Raw genomic sequence first — 15,622 nt, forward strand, 5'->3', positions numbered from 1 at the left:
TGTACTGTGTGTGTACTGTGTGTGTGTGTACTGTGTGTGTGCACTGTGTGTGTACTATGTGCGTGTGTGTATACTATGTGAGTGTACTGTGTGTGAGTACTGTGTATGTACTCTGTGTGTACTGTGTGTGTGTGTTGCGTGTGTACTATGTGCGTGTGTGTACTGTGTGTGTGTACTGTGTGTGTATACGGTGTGTATGTACTGTGTGTATGTACTGTGTGTGTATACTATGTGCGTGTGTGTGTACTGTGTGTATGTACTGTGTGTGTGTACTATGTGCGTGTGTGTACTGTGTGTGTGTTGTGTGTGTACTGTGTGTTTGTACTGTGTGTGGGGAGCGGTAGTGTAGCGGTTAGCGCGCTGCGCTATAAACCCGGCGACCCGGGTTCGATTTCCGCTCACGGCCAACACCGGTGACGATTATCTGAACCGGTCCTGGGCCGTCCCTAGGTCGACTCAGCCTCAAACGAGTACCTGGTGCGGTGTGTAAACATCGCCACTGGGGAGACAAAGGCGGCCGAGCGTGGTGCTGGCCACCCACCCCCTCGTGTGCAAGGTGCCGCCAGCCTTTTCAAAAGATTCTCGCGAACAGCACTTGCCGCGAAAGTGTGGTAATGCTATACGGGGGATCTTTGTCTTTTGTGTGTGTTTCTAAAAGGTGATTTTCATTCATCACGGCAGGGGGGCGACGTGGGGGGGGGGGGGGCGGGGGGTCTCTTCGCCCATCGCCACGACCCTTCCTCGCGGTGAATCCTCCGGTCGAGTTCGTCGTTTGAATCATCGGGTGGTGGTTGTGTGCTTGCCTGTGGGTTGTGTGATGTGTGGTCTGTGAATGGTGTGTGAGTGGTGTGTCTGGGTGTGTGTGGTGTGTGGTGTATGTGGTGTGTGTGGTGTGTGTGTGGTGTATGTGGTGTGTGTGTGTTATGTGAGTGGTGTGTCTGTGTGTGTGTGTGTGTTATGTGGGGAGCGGTAGTGTAGCGGTTAGCGCGCTGCGCTATGAACCTGGCGACCCGGGTTCGATTCCCGCTCACGGCTAACACCAGTGACGATTATCTGAACCGGTCCTGGGCCTCCCCTAGGTCGACTCAGCCTTAAATGAGTACCTGGTGCGGTGTGTAAACATCGCCACTAGGGAGACAAAGGCGGTCGGGCGTGGTGCTGGCCACCCACCCCCTCGTGTACCGTTCCGGCCTTCATAGGTGCTCGCTAACAGCACTTGCCCCTACAGTCTGTTCAGGCTATACGGGGGATCTTTGTCTTTGTTATGTGAGTGGTGTGTGTGTGTGTGTGTGGTGTGTGGTGTGGTGTGTGTGTGGTGTGTCTGTGTGTGTGGTGTGTGGTGTGGTGTGTCCGTGTGAGTGGTGTGTGTCTGGTGATGTGAGTGATGTGTGTCTGGGTGTGTGTGTGTGTGTTATGTGAGTGGTGTGTCTGTGTGTGTGTGTTATGTGAGTGGTGTGTGTCTGGTGGTGTGTGTGGTATGTGAGTGATGTGTGTCTGGGTGTGTGTGTGTGTTATGTGAGTGGTGTGTCTGTGTGTGTGTGTTATGTGAGTGGTGTGTGTCTGTGTGTGTGTGTTATGTGAGTAGTGTGTGTCTGGTGGTGTGTGTGGTATGTGAGTGGTGTGTGTCTGGTGGTGTGTGTGGTATGTGAGTGGTGTGTGTCTGGTGGTGTGTGTGGTATGTGAGTGGTGTGTGTCTGGGTGTGTCTGTGTGTGTGTTATGTGAGTGGTGTGTGTCTGGGTGTGTGTGTGTGTTATGTGAGTGGTGTGTGTCTGGGGGTGTGAGTGATGTGTCTGGGGGGGGGTGAGTGTGGTATGTGAATGGTATGTGAATGGTGTGTGGGTGTTGTATGTGTGTGGTGTGTGTCTGGGAGTGTGTCTGGGAGTGTGTGTTATATGTGAGTGGTGTGTGTCTGGGGGTATGTGTAGTATTTGAGTTGTGTGTGTCTGGGGGTGTGTGTCTGGGTGTGTGTGTGGTGTGTGAGTGTTGTGTGTGTGTGATATGTGAGTAGTGTGGTGTGTGGTGTGAGTGGTGTGTGTGTGTGAGGAGCGGTAGTGTAGTGGTTAGCACGCTGCGCTACGAGCCCGATGTCCCTAGTTTGATCCCTGATTGACATCCCAGACTGGAAACTTATCAAATAGCAGGGGCAATGCCAATTGTAGAAACGGCGGCGAGAAGAGGAAGAGTCCTGGCTTTTTTCCCCGCCTCTCCCCGGCTCTCCCTTGGCTCCCCCCGGCTCTCCCTTGCCCCCTTTCCCCGATCTCCTATCTCAAAAATCGCGGACTCATACTATTATTCCGAGGCGGCGCGATGGTCCGCGTGGTGGCGAGACCTGGGGGCTATGAACATCACCACAACGAGAAGAAGAAGAAGAATGATGATGATGGTAACAACGGCCAACCCCTCCAGCGCCGACGTAACGTGGCGAGCCGTTAGAACGCGGCCAGCTGAACAAACGACACCAACGTTGAACCTTCGTTGGTTCACCGCAGTTGTGAACGTGGTGTAGTGCCACGTGTGGCGATCGACGAGATGAGTGGTTTTGAGTAAAAGGATTTTGAATGACCCCCAGCGACTCGGTGGCTCGGATGTGCGGTGTCAAGGACCGTCAATGATATCAATAATCATATTGATTTAACATTTATCCTGGAGGGAGCAACGCTCTATCCCCGTACCGATGGAAACAGATGGAGATCAGTCCACTCGCTGTAACTCTACCGCCTTCTCCTGGCAAAGCCAGGGTATGGCTCCTCTTAGACATCCACGCACGGGTTAGAAGGAGGGATTGTTCCATTGTTGTATAGAAGGTGGTCTACGTGCAACACCTCCGCCATCTCCACGGCTTGCGGATCACAGTCCACGTGCAGCGTAGCCACCACCACACGTGGCGGTGGTGGTCACCGTGCACTCTTCACCCTAACACCCTAACACCCACCTCTGCCTTGTCAACTCCCATTTTCGAGGCTGACGATCTCACTCTCCTCCCTGGCGTATGACCGACTGCATGCGTTTTTGTCTCTATATATGTATGTAGAGAGATGTTTACGCAGTAAATATAGCCTACTGTTTCTCTGCAGCGTCTTGAGACACGTGGACCGCTGCACACGTCCACATTGCATGTTATACATGGTGGCCGAAAAGTCAGGGTTATGGGTATTAATTTTAACACATTACCCAAGGTTATTTCATTCATTTGAACAAATGTTCAAACTGACTTCCATTAATATGTATGCGTGATGCATGACTTCTCTATTTGAAATAAGTTTCGGACTTGTTTTAAGATTGCAGGCGTAACCTGTGAACATTCATCAATTATATTTAGCCTCAATTCGACACATTTTCTTTCCATTTTTAAGTGCGATCTAAAAATGAACATTCCTTTTTAAAAATATATGTATATAAATAACGATAATATACAAACTTGAATAGTAAACAAATAAAATGCCTTCACTCCCCGTGTTCATATAAATATCACACACCCATGTGTCCCGACTTTTCGGCCACCCTGTATACACCCACGATCATCACAGTGTCTCCGAGCGAAGATTCTGCTGAATGACCGTCCTCCTCATACTGAAGCAGCAGCAGCAATTCCATTGCTACAGCCCCCCTCCCTCACCCCCCCCCCCCCCCCCCCACATTCCCTCCCTCCCCCACGATTCTATCTCCACTGATCTCCCCACGCGGACAGGCGCGGCCAGAAACCATTAAAGGTTCCCAGTGTAAATACTGAAGACATCTCACACGTGCACAGCGGCAGCGGTCCCAGACTGGGGGCCGCGTGCTCCCTCCCCAACACACCCCCTCCTCCCTCCCTTCTCCTCCCCTCCCTTCCCCTCCCCTCCTCCCTCCCCTAACCTCCCCCCGCCAACCCCTACTCCAACACACACACACTGCGGTGCCCTTTTCCTTCACGTCGCTCCCCCACTTCACCCGGTCTCCATCCATCCATGCCTCCTCCTCCTCCGTCCCACCCATCCTCCATCCTCCCCATCCACGTCCTCCTCGTCCATCTTTTGTGCTGTTCTTTTTTCTCAACACCCACCGCCCCTATCCTCCTCTTCTATCTTGAATCATCCTCCATCCTCCTCCCCCATGCCTCACCCTCCTCATCCTCACCCTCCTCCTCATCATCATCCTCCTCAACCTCCTCCATCTTCCTCCTCCTTCCTCCTCCCTCATCCTCCTCCTCATCCTCCTCCTCATCCTCACCCTCATCATCATCATCCTCCTCCTCCCTCCTCCTCCCTCCATCCTCCTCCTCACCCTCCTCCTCACCTTCCTCCTCCTCCTCATCATCCTCCTCACCTTCCTCCTCCTCCTCCTTCCTCCTCCCTCACCCTCCTCCTCATCCTCACCCTCCTCCTCATCATCATCATCCTCCTCCTCACCCTCCTCCTCATCATCCTCCTCTATGCCTCCCCCCCCCCCTTCTCCTCCATCCCTCGTGCTCCGTCCCTCCTCCTCCTCCCTCTCGTCCTGCGTAGATTTCAGTTTGGAATCCTCTCCCGTGCGTGGTATCCACGCTTATCGCGCATCTGCCGATGGGCAAGCATAGCAATGCCAGTGCTGGGAACAGAGAGGAGAGGGGTGGATGAGGGGGGTCGAAAATGAGGGGGGGGGTTGAGGCGCTGCTACCTTTTGCTCAGAGGGCGGAGGTTGCGGCACGAATTCCCAGGTGAACTGAACGGAGCGACTCGCTCAGGGTTTGACCTGCCTGGTGCTAGTGAATGGTAGCTGGTAGCTGGTTAGAGCTACAGGGTTAGTGGTAGTGCTGGTAGCTGGTAGCTGGTTAGAGCTACAAGGTTAGTGGTAGTGCTGGTGGATGGTAGCTGGTGAGAGCTACAGGGTTAGTGGTAGTGCTGGTAGCTGGTAGCTGGTTATAGCTACAGGGTTAGTGGTAGTGCTGGTAGCTGGTAGCTGGTTAGAGCTACACGGTTAGTGGTAGTGCTGGTAGCTGGTAGCTGATTAGAGCTACATGGTTAGTGGTAGTGCTGGTAGCTGGTGGCTGGTTAGAGCTACAGGGTTAGTGGTAGTGCTGGTAGCTGGTTAGAGCTACAGGGTTAGTGGTAGTGCTGGTAGCTGGTGGCTGGTTAGAGCTACAGGGTTAGTGGTAGTGCTGGTAGCTGGTTAGAGCTACAGGGTTAGTGGTAGTGCTGGTGGCTGGTAGCTGGTTAGAGCTACAGGGTTAGTGGTAGTGCTAGTAGCTGGTTAGAGCTACAGGGTTAGTGGTAGTGCTGGTAGCTGGTAGCTGGTTAGAGCTACATGGTTAGTGGTAGTGCTGGTAGCTGGTTAGAGCTACAGGGTTAGTGGTAGTGCTGGTAGCTGGTTAGAGCTACAGGGTTAGTGGTAGTGCTGGTAGCTGGTAGCTGGTTAGAGCTACAGGGTTAGTGGTAGTGCTGGTGGCTGGTTAGAGCTACAGGGTTAGTGGTAGTGCTGGTGGCTGGTAGCTGGTTAGAGCTACATGGTTAGTGGTAGTGCTGGTGGCTGGTTAGAGCTACAGGGTTAGTGGTAGTGCTGGTGGCTGGTAGCTGGTTAGAGCTACAGGGTTAGTGGTAGTGCTGGTAGCTGGTTAGAGCTACAGGGTTAGTGGTAGTGCTGGTAGCTGGTTAGAGCTACAGGGTTAGTGGTAGTGCTGGTAGCTGGTAGCTGGTTAGAGCTACACGGTTAGTGGTAGTGCTGGTAGCTGGTGGCTGGTTAGAGCTACAGGGTTAGTGGTAGTGCTGGTAGCTGGTTAGAGCTACAGGGTTAGTGGTAGTGCTGGTAGCTGGTGGCTGGTTAGAGCTACAGGGTTAGTGGTAGTGCTGGTAGCTGGTTAGAGCTACAGGGTTAGTGGTAGTTCTGGTGGTTGGTAGCTGGTTAGAGCTACAGGGTTAGTGGTAGTGCTGGTAGCTGGTAGCTGGTTAGAGCTACAAGGTTAGTGGTAGTGCTGGTAGCTGGTTAGAGCTACAGGGTTAGTGGTAGTGCTGGTAGCTGGTAGCTGCTTAGAGCTACAGGGTTAGTGGTAGTGCTGGTAGCTGGTTAGAGCTACAGGGTTAGTGGTAGTGCTGGTAGCTGGTGGCTGGTTAGAGCTACAGGGTTAGTGGTAGTGCTGGTAGCTGGTGGCTGGTTAGAGCTACAGGGTTAGTGGTAGTGCTGGTAGCTGGTTAGAGCTACAGGGTTAGTGGTAGTGCTGGTGGCTGGTAGCTGGTTAGAGCTACAGCGTTAGTGGTAGTGCTGGTAGCTGGTGGCTGGTTAGAGCTACAGGGTTAGTGGTAGTGCTGGTAGCTTGTTAGAGCTACAGGGTTAGTGGTAGTGCTGGTGGCTGGTAGCTGGTTAGAGCTACAGGGTTAGTGGCAGTGCTGGTAGCTGGTAGCTGGTTAGAGCTACAGGGTTAGTGGTAGTGCTGGTAGCTGGTAGCTGGTTAGAGCTACAGGGTTAGTGGTAGTGCTGGTGGCTGGTAGCTGGTTAGAGCTACAGGGTTAGTGGTAGTGCTGGTAGCTGGTAGCTGGTTAGAGCTACAGGGTTAGTGGTAGTGCTGGTAGCTGGTAGCTGGTTAGAGCTACAGGGTTAGTGGTAGTGCTGGTGGCTGGTAGCTGGTTAGAGCTACAGGGTTAGTGGTAGTGCTGGTAGCTGGTTAAAGCTACACGGTTAGTGGTAGTGCTGGTAGCTTTTACCGAAAGAACCAAAGAATAATTCCTGCAGTCACGAAAGCTCCAAAATTAAGATAGAGCTACAGGGTTAGTGGTAGTGCTCGTGGCTGGTTGATTGCTCGTTAGGGGTTAGGGTGTCATTCGCTTCAGCGCTCTGCTACCGATCTGCGCGCTCTCTCTGCCTCTGCCCGCGTCTCCTCCACATCACCCGCGCTTCGAACTTTCGGTTTTGTCCTCGCCTCGGTGTCCGGAGCTCATCGCAGCTGCCTCGTTCGCCTGGATCTCGAGCACTGCTGGACGCGGGGGGTGTGGGGCGGGTGAGGGGGGGAGACTGCCCCCCCCCACCTCCACCCCCCCATTGCACGAAGATCCACTCATGCGTGTGGAGGTTCGTTCGCGGAGTCGTGAAACAGCTGCTGCTGTTTGCACGCAGAGCGCTGCGGCCGCGCTCCGGGCTGAAGCGACGCACCTGCGACTCGCCCGACTCCCCACCGCTCTCCCTCCCTCCCTCCCGTACCCCCAGACCCTGACTCCCTGCCCAAGCCTCCCCTCTCCCCCCCTTCCATCTCTCCCTTCTACCTGGCGCATACTTTCCCATCGTCCTCTCCTTGGATCAGAGGAAACAAGAAGATGCTCGGTGTATTCATATTCTTAGGTTTTTTCGGTAAAGTCACGTAGGTAAAACATTAAAATTAATAAAAGTAAAATAAAATAAATTAAAATAAAAATCACGACGTTTCGGAGGCAACTACAAGCTTCAAATCTAGAATTGCTTGGTGTAGTCAGCACTTTGCTTCGTTCATTATTTCGGTTTTTTTTGTTTTTTAATGCTTTGCTTCATGTAACGCCCCCCCCCCCCTTTTTTTTTTAAAAATTGTTCACGCTCTGTTTTCCTTACCCCTTCCCCCTCTTTCTCTACCCCCTCTCTCCCTGCTCCATGTCTTTGTTCCCCCTATGTTTTCTATGTAATATTTGTAATATTATTATTTTAAAAATCTATATTCTTTCCCTTACTCCATGCTTCTCCCCTCTCGTTATCTCTTCCCTCTCCTGCTCGCCCCCCCCGCCTTCCCCTCTCCGCTCTTCCCACTCTAATTTAATTCTTCCTTCGCTTTCCTCCTCTCGTCTCCCTCTCTCTTCCATTCCCGCCTCTCCCCTCCGTCTCCCATCTCGCCTTTCCAATTCCTCTCTTCTCCCCCCCACCCCATCTTTCCTCATTCCCGTCCTCCCTCTCTCTCTCTCAGCTTTCCCTTTTCTCCCGTCCCTCTCCCTCTCTCCTTCAGTCCCCCCTCTCCCATCTCTCTCCTTCCTCTCTATCAAATGTCCCGCCACTCAACACCTGCTCCCCTCCCTTTCTCTCTGTCGCGCGCGCGCTCGCGCACAGGACACGCTCCTCTATTTAGCACTAATCGGGCTCTCTCTCCCGTTTCGTGATTCGCGTCTCTGTCGCTCACCCACCTCCTCCTCCCTCCCTCCCTCCCCCGATGTTCTCTCCATGGTACAAAAACACTCGCGGCTCTTACGAGACAGCGCTGTAATCTCCCGCGCAATGCGCACGAGGTCGACGGATCACGGCAGCCAGGCAGGGGGTTTATTTTTGTTAGTATGGACAGCGCTCAGGACAGGCGACCGACCCGCGTGTATAGACCAGCTGCTGCTGTTGCTACTGCTACTCCAGGCTGCTTGCGTGCAGCAGAGAGCAGTGCAGCCAAGGTCAGTGCTGCGTTGCACTAAAACGATCCCGCCTGTACGGCTCACCGATTTCGCCAGCCCGAATTGACCAGGAGTGGGGAAGTATGGTCAAACACCACCGCCCGCCCCCCCCCCCCCCCCCCCGTGACCGAGGCGACCAAAACATGGTTGCCTTGAACTGCTCGGGACGATGAAACGACGTCACGTGACGCTTCACAGACACTCGACGGCAACGGCCGTGTGTTCACTAAGTTGCGGTGACGTCACCGCGGCGCCTGTGCCAGGCTAGGTGCACTTCGAGGCCACGTGACGTGTCGAAGGCCCGCGGGCGGGAGGTCACGGAACAGACCCGGGTGCCGTGGGTTGACGGATTGAGATGACTGGCAGATGCACCAGCTGTGCCCCCTCCTATGCCAACTCTCTGCGTTTTATCCATCCCGGCGCTCCGCTCGTTGTTGTGAGCGCGTCGCTCCTCTGTCCTCCGTTGTTGTTGTTGTTGGAGGGCGACTGCCTCCAACTGCCCAGCAGCGTCCTTTGCGAACCTCCTCCACAGAGGCCGATCTTGACACCGCTGGTACCAGTCATCGGCAAGTCCACTCAGCTCCACATCCTTCTGTACCGCATCTGCCCATCCAATTTACCCTCGCTTGCCGGAGGAGCTCACTGATGGGACTGTGTCTAGAGAGTGCAAGGATAATGAGCTCCTCACTCAATCCAGTTTCGATGGATCGTAGGTTGGGCTAGCCTGAATGTTTCAAACCGGCGCAGATGTACCTCTACAGGGCTCTACGTCTCGCAAGCATAGAGAAGGGGGGCATCACTGTGGCCGAGAAGACCCAGAGCTTAATATGGCGTGACAGACCAGGTAGCTTCCGCACAGCGTTACGCAGCTGATGAGATAAAATTATAATGCCTCTCGACTGATTCGGAGTGAAACATTGTCTGCTTTATCGAAGATGGTTATAAGCACACTGTCCGCAGACACACACACCATCTACACCACACTCCATCCACACACACACACACACCACACACACACTCCACACACCACCCACACCACACACACACCACACACACACCACACACACACCACACACACCACACACACCCCACGCACACACCACACACACACCACGCACACACCCCACACCTCACACACACCCCACACACACCCCACACACACACCACACACACCCCACACACACACACCACACACACACCACACACACCACGCACATCCACCATACTCACGCACACGGGACACAGCAGCCACCAAACTGAAAAGCAAAGTTGAGTTTCACAAGAAAACCTCGATCATTCAATAAATAATCGCACCGATCCGTGGGAATACCTGACAGGGACAAGTTGACACCCGGGGCTATGTCTCCCTAAAACCCTCCCTCCACCCTCCACTCCCCATCCCTCCGCCCCCCCTCGCTGCGGCGCCATCCACCGCCCCCCCACCAACACAAATCCTCGACTCGCTTCCCAACAATTATCGGGCACACCCCCCCCCCAAACCCCCCCTCCCTCCTCCCTCCTTTTTTTACGATCAGTAGAAACAAGAAGATGCTCGGTGTAGTCGGCACTTTGCTTCGTTCATCATTTCGTATTTTTTTTTTTATAACTTTGCTTTATGTAAACCCCCACCTCTCGCTCACTCTCTCGCTCGCTCGCTCTCTCGCTCACTCTCTCGGTCACTCTCTCGGTCACTCGCTCGCTCACTCTCTCGCTCTCTCTCTCTCGCTCACTCTCTCGGTCACTCTCTCGCTCACTCTCTCGGTCACTCTCTCGGTCACTCTCTCGCTCACTCTCTCGCTCACTCTCTCGGTCACTCTCTCGTTCACTCTCTCGCTCACTCTCTCGGTCACTCTCTCGCTCACTCTCTCGGTCACTCTCTCGTTCACTCTACCGCTCACTCTCTCGCTCACTCTACCGCTCACTCTCTCGGTCGCTCTCCCGCTCGCTCTCTCGGTCACTCTCTCGGTCACTCTCTCGCTCACTCTCTCGCTCACTCTCTCGGTCACTCTCTCGCTCACTCTCTCGCTCACTCACTCTCTCGCTTACTCTCTCGCTCACTCTCTCGGTCACTCTCTCGGTCACTCTCTCGCTCACTCTCTCGCTCACTCTCTCGCTCACTCTACCACTCACTCTCTCGCTCACTCTCTCGCTCACTCTACCGCACCACGGCAGCAGTAGCAGCAACGATCGTGCACGGTGCCCTCTCAAATTCGCGGGGCGACAGCCACCACGTGGTGGCGGAGTTTTGCTCGGGCGCAGCTCGCGTGAATATTTAATGACTCGGCGTGCTCTGGGGGGAGGAGGAGGAGGGGGGTGGTAGTGGAAGAGACGCGCTGCTCTCTGTATTAGAATTCCGCGGACATCTCGCGTTCTCTGGGCTTTGAAAGCCAGAGGCCTCGTTCCCCACCCGGGGAGCGGATGAGGAGGACGAGGAGGGGGAGGAGACAACTTGAGGTGTACGCGATCATTAAGACGAATAGGAGCTGCTCAGATGTATAATGTATCAGCGCCTCTGAGAGACGAGGGCTGCGGCTCGCGTGCGGGGAGAAGACCATCACGTCCCACGGGCGTGTCCGAGGCTAAAGGACCATTAACATTTAATCGGAGTGAGCGGAGGGGCGAGGAAAGACGACGGGAGGGGTGGGATGGAATGGAGGGCGGGGAGGCAATGGGTGGGATGGATGGAGGTTATGGAGTTAGGGGAGGGATGGAGGGAGGGAGGAGGGGATGGAGAGTGAGGGAGGAGATTGAAGCAGGGAGTCTAGAGACGAGAGAATGGAGTGAGGGAGTCGAGCAGGAAGTGGGTGCGACGGAGACAGACGAGAGGGGAGACGAGGGAGAGCACGGGAGAGAGGAGGCGAGCATGGGGACATTTGAACCCCCGGGTGTAAGGGGACTGCCCGAACCAACTTTGTGGACCAATCAATGCAGCACGCGAGTAGAGAAGGGCTGCGTGCAAAACGAGAGATAGCGAGAGAGAGAGAGCGAGAGAGCGAGCGAGCGAGAGAGTGAGCGAGAGGTGGGGGTTTACATAAAGCAAAGTTATTTAAAAAATTACGAAATGATGAACGAAGCAAAGTGCCGAATACACCGAGCATCTTCTTGTTTCCACTGATCGTAAAAAAAATCCGACTTCAGCCGCGAGACGCGCGTGTCGTCTCACGTGACCTCGAGCCACGTGACAGTGAGGACATCGCGGGCTGAACCAGGTGCTCGATTTGTGGAGCGTGGTCAGTTGCACGGGCGTGCAGTGCTGGTCGGTCGTGGTGGTTTTAGCTATCACAGAGATCGCGAACCACTGTGACACAAGCCCACCGCCCCCCACCGCTAGCCCCCTCCCCACTGCCCCGCTTCCCCAGATCAAAAATCCACAATGTTACAGACACGAACGCATCACGTGTTTTTTTATTATGTATGTTTGTATGCTTAACTGTATTTCTGTATGTTTGTTTGTATGTGTGTTTGTATGTTTGCATGTATGTCCGTATATATGTTGCACACTAAAAGCACACTAAAACCCTCCGCTTGGTTTAGATATGTGGATGACACATTGGTGGTCTGGCCACACGGCAAAGATACACTTAACGAATTTATAAATCATCTCAACTCGCAAAACTCATCCATCCAGTTCGCCATGGAAGTGGAAGCTGACAGAACTCTACCATTTCTGGATATTCTGCTCGGACGGGGTCGAAATGGTAAAAAAGCACAAAACGTTTACCGAAATATAACGCAAACTGACGCCTATCTGAATGCAGAGTCACACCATCACCCCACACAGAAATCTGCTCTTATTAGGACGCTCATTCATCGAGCTAAGAAAGTGTCAGATAGTGACAGTCTGAGAAGTGAAATTCAACATGTTAAAGAAGCGCTGCAAATGAACGTTTACAATGATGCACAAATCAACAGGGCATTGAATGTCAAAACCAAATCAAATAATACGAGCATTGAAACTGCCCAAGCAATTAAAACGATCAAAATACCGTACATTGCGGGAGTAACTGATAAACTAGCCAGATGTTTGGAAAAACAAAACGTCCGAGTCAGATTTGGCACGGTACATAAAATATAGAAATTTATATCTGGATCAAGAGACGTATAACCGAAGCTATAAACAAAAGTTCTCTACATGATTAACTGCACTTGTGGAAAATGCTATGTTGGGCAAACAAGACGAATGATCAGCACGATACTAAAAGAACATCAGAGAAATATGAAATACTCCCAAATGCAAATGTCAGCAGTATCAGAACACGCGTGCCAACAAGGACACTCAATTTATTTTGATCGTGTTGAAGTTTTGTGCAAAACTAGCTACTACTGGCCGAGACTAATTAGATAATCTATCGAAATTGAAATACATTAAAATAATTTAACCGTTCGCATAGCTGCCGACTTAGTACTGCGTTGAAACGAATCATCAAACAATACATTGTTTAAATGCATGCCTATACAGGCCACCATACTTCAACAGGGATTACCGTTGGTACGCTATTTTAATACACACAATGGACAGAAAGGATAACATCAAAGGCCTCGAATAATGCACATGCATAATGTACATTGACTCATTAACTCCCCCCTCCACACACACTTCGCGCAAGAGCGCAGAAGCGTGGTCACCACATCTACGCATCTATAGAAGAACAGGTGGACTTCTCCACAAATCTGGCTATCGCCTGATGAAGCTAGTTGTAATTACTGGCGTAACGTCGTACTCAGTTTGTAAATGTTGTGGCCTGGCTCCCCAACACACCGGTGTGCTGTACTAGTATACTGCACTATACACTACACTATACACTAGTGCTGTACTAGTGTACTAAACTATACACTACACTATACACTAGTGCTGTACTAGTACACTACACTATACACTACACTATACACTAGTGCTGTTCTAGTGACGAATTGGCCACGTTCTGTTTACGTGACAACCCTTACTAGTTGGCTGCGTCGGGTGGTGGAGGGTTTTAACGGCACATTTATATATTTACGCGATCTAACCCAAAACAACCTCTGCTATGGATGTTGTATGTTTGTATGTATGCATGTTGTATTTTTGTGTGTTAGTGTGTTTGTATGTTGTATGTATGTTTGTATGTATGTATGTATGCATGTTGTATTTTTGTGTGTATGTGTGTTTGTATGTTGTATGTATGTTTGCATGCATGTATGTCCAACGTCCCTCCCACAATGCTAATCGGAGGTGTGATCAAACACCACGTGGAGGCGATCCATTTACAGAGACCCCACCGATTCCCAGCGTTCTTGTCGACAGCTGGCCGAGTTCCGCGTTGTGCCCGGCCGATGCCTAACGCGTGGTCGCTCCGCACACACACACACAAACACATTGATCGCCGTCTATTCCCACGCTCTGGGTGAGAGATCTACAAGGTGGGAAGGGTGGGTGGGTGATGAGTAGACGCAGAGGCGGCGGAGTCCGTTTGCTGGGTGGTGAGTGGGTGGGTTTGGTTACCCTGGCGAGTCGGGAGATGTGGCGAGTAAGACGATTTAGGAGCGAGCTCGTGTACAAGGTGGTCGGGAAAACCCCTAAACCAGGGGTGGGGAACGTCCGGCCCGCGGGCCGTATGAGACCCACGAAATCATTTGGTCTCTGGCCCTGCCAAAGCAACCGCAGGCGGGACTCGAAATTCAATAAATCTCTAGGAGCAAACCTGGAAAAGCAGTTGCGAGTAGCAACATCATCAATACCAGCTAACATCACACGCCTCGCCAAAGAAAAGCAGTTGCAGCCCATCGCATTAGGGGTGAGTTAATTAAATGCTTGACCAAATATAACAGGCTAATTTTTAAGTTGATAATTTTGTATGGCCCGCGAATGATGTTGTAAAGATCCAAATGGCCCTTGGCAGAAAAAACGTTCCCCACCCCCTGCCACAAACCCACGCCTCAACCCTCTCCACTGCGCTCAAAGCGACGAGGGGGTCGTCTTGGGTGTCGTCTTGGGTGTCGTCTTGGGTGTCTTCTCGCCCGGCCTCTGCGCGCCTTCTCGTAGGAGCTCCGAACTGGTCCCGTCTCTAGGAGGAGAGCGTTCGTGGACACGAGGCGACACACTCCGTGATCAATGAACTATCCAAAGGAGGTGGTGGGGGGAGGGCTGGGCTGACGCTCCCCCCCCCCCCCCCGTGTTTAAATATCTGCGGTTGTGAAAGGTCAGGTTGTGGAGATGCCGTAATCGCTAATGAGGTGGTGTGCCGAGCGACGGCCTAGCGAGAAGGATGGCGAGGTGGGGGGGGGGGGGCTACGGTGAGCCCCCCGTGGTTATGTCAAAGAAAAGGGGGCACTGCTGCAACTTGTGAACACCCAGCGAGCCCTCCCCCCCATCCCACCCCGCCCCCCTGTGTCTAGACGAGTCGCACGCCTCACGCGCCCCACTCACCTCGTCCACACCATAGACCACACACACACACCTCACTCACACACTATAGACCACACACACACCTCACTCACACACCTCGCTCATACACCACCACACACCTCGCATACACCATAGTCCACACACAACTCACTCACACACCTCACTCACACAACACCACACCACCACACACCTCACTCACACAACACCACATACCTCGCACACACCATAGACCACACACACACAACTCACTCACACACCACCACATACCATAGACCACTTACACCTCACTCACTCACACACCACCACACACCATAGACAACACCTCACACACACACCATACCTCACACACCACACACATCCCATAAACCACACACACCATGTCTCACACACCACACACACACACCATGCTTTACACACACACACCCCACTCACACACCACACACACACCATGCCTCACACACCACACACACCATGCCTCACACACCACATACCCCACTCACACACCACACACACACACCATGCCTCACACCCCACACACACACACACACCACGCCTCACATACCACACACCACACACACCACTCACACACCACACACACACCATGCCTCACACACCACACACACACACCATGCCTCACACACCACACACACCATGCCTCACACACCACACACCCCACTCACACACCACACACACACCATGCCTCACACACCACACACCCCACTCACACACCACACACACACCATGCCCCACACACCACACACACCACTCACACACCGCACACACACCATGCCTCACACACCACACACACCATACCTCACACACCACACACACACCATGCCTCACACCCCACACACACACACCACGCCTCACATACCACACACACCACTCACACACCAC

This window comes from Lethenteron reissneri, chromosome 44, assembly GCF_015708825.2.
Source record: "Lethenteron reissneri isolate LAM-NWPU_2019-01 chromosome 44, ASM1570882v1, whole genome shotgun sequence".
Classification (NCBI taxonomy): domain Eukaryota; kingdom Metazoa; phylum Chordata; class Hyperoartia; order Petromyzontiformes; family Petromyzontidae; genus Lethenteron; species Lethenteron reissneri.